Below are 2,418 nucleotides of genomic sequence, written 5' to 3'. Positions count from 1 at the left end.
CCTAACGCCAACCACTCAGAGAGTGTAGTAGGTGCTTTTACATGTCACCCGCACGAAGGCCAGTCAGGCGGTACTGGCAACGGCCACGCTCAAAATGGTGCATCTTATGTGCCACCCGCACAAGAGCCAGTCCAGGGGCACTGGCAAAGATCTTACTTGGCTTGCTGAGTCTTCTCACGCACAGCACACCTCCAAAGGTCTCGGTCAGTAGTCATCGCCTCAGTGAGGCCCAATGTACGAAGGTCTTGCCTCACCACCTCAGCCCAGGTCTTCCTGGGTCTACCTCTTCCACGGGTTCCCTCAACTGTTAGGGTGTGGCACTTTTTCACGCAGTTATTCTCACCACATGTCCATACCAGCGCAATCGTCTCTCTTGCACACCACAACTGATGCTTCTGATGTTCAGCTTTTCTCTCAAGATACTTACACTCTGACGGGAAATAAAATGCTCCACATTGATACAATGGTACAAGTTTGCAACATTTCATTCTTAAATGAATGAAGTTTCATATAAATTACACCACATAATTTACTAGCTTTATACTTCTTCACTTTCTATGTTTTAAATACCAGACATTACGATTATTCAAATAAAAGGTTTTTCAAAATTGCAATTACTGTTCACTTTTTTGTCCTGGTTCATTTTAAAGTTATGTATGGTAACTATTTTAATGTTCTGGATATTTTTTTTATAAAAGTATGTTTCAATCATGGGAGATGAAGATTCCACATAAAAATTAGGGCTGGCGTTGGGGGTTGGATTTAGGATTTCATATTAGGGTCAGTATTGTAGTTTAGATTTTAGGGACAAAATTAGGATCTTAAGTTTTAAGCTAAGAGCTGAGGGTTAGCATCTAATGTTAGGGTTTCGTGTTAGCACTTTGGATTATAATTTTTTACTTTGGGTTTTCAAAATTAACTCTTCCTTCTACAAGCCTAGATTCGAAACCGATTCTAAGAATTCTCGGTCGTTCAAATCACCACAATCAACAGGCTTTCTTTGTCCTGTCAAAAAGTGATTGATGATCTCCCTTTGACCTTCGACCTAAAGCCATGTCAGGCGAAGTCCAAATGGACAGGAGTTGACCTATTCAGGTACGAACTCTGCTGCAGTATGTCTGTCCTTCTAGCTGCCACGATTCTTATAAATTTAGTGGCCAACAAGACAAAAGGCGAGAAGGCCCTAGCAGCCAAACGAGGAACGTCTACGCCACGACAGCTTTTCTCAGAGACTAGAGCAATGTTCGAAGTTCCACGGTAGATTACTGCCTCAGTTGAACTATGTACACACACACGCAAACATATATTCATTTGTGATATATCACTTCTACAGATGTACCCTGTTTCTATTTGTGGCAACTCGTAGCAGTTGTCAACATTTCGTATGGAGTGAAGAATTATGTGTACCAACAACAAATTAAGTCCAGGGAATAAATTACTTTTAATTATGAATCGATTCACTCGTTTATTTCAAAGGCATACACATTCCTTTTGCATCTGTTTTCCATGATACACATTTAACCGCTACAGGGTAATGTTTAATTTAAGCAGAAATTGAAAAGATTTGAATTTGTGTACAGATTTTTACAGAATTGAACTTGCATGTGTTTGGAATATGAATATCAAAGTCTATTCTTAAAAGAAGGAAAATAAAAAGGTCTCGAATGTGTTCTTAGTCCAAAATTTCATTGAGTGTTATAATAATTTCTGTCGTATATCACATCACAAAATGGGCGAAGGTAAGGCGAGTGCACGCCACTTAAAACTAACTGTAGCCCTAAACCTATGTTTATTCATCACATTTTTACCCTAGTCACCGTAAAATTATATACACAGAGGAGAAAGATTCGGCGATCTTTTGTTACAAGAACAGACGACTGCTAGATACAAACCACGTGTGTTTATTTACACTTGTGAAGATGATCGTCAATTTCCGTAAATTTTTTACATATGGAATTGGTGGGTGGTGGGGATCTTTCGAAGTCGGCGTGAAAGCGAAAGAGACAGAGAGAGCGTGTTTGTATGAGGGAAGTTCTGGATCTTTCTGAATTGATGGACACCACTTTTTATTTATGTTTCAAACTTCGTATACTTGTATATTTTGTCTTATAGAACAGAGAAAAATTTTATATTCGAAGTTATTTCATGTTAAGAGTTGTCGTATTTCGGTAATTTCAACCAATCATTGACGTCTATTGAGGTGAAAACAATTACTGCTGATCTTTTCCCTTGAATAAAATTAGTGCCGTTGTTTGTCAACAACAACTATCGGCGGTGCTGTTATTTATGACATCGTTCGTGCGTTTGTACTGGTCTTAGCTTTAGGGTTATGAGTATTTTCACCAAACTTGGTGAAAATCTAAACTTTTCTCAACAACTCTAAGAGTAAAAGATGTTTTATATGACACATTCTACCAG

This window comes from Octopus bimaculoides, chromosome 28, assembly GCF_001194135.2.
Source record: "Octopus bimaculoides isolate UCB-OBI-ISO-001 chromosome 28, ASM119413v2, whole genome shotgun sequence".
Lineage (NCBI taxonomy): Eukaryota > Metazoa > Mollusca > Cephalopoda > Octopoda > Octopodidae > Octopus > Octopus bimaculoides.
Note: the sequence above shows the minus strand (reverse complement) of the source record.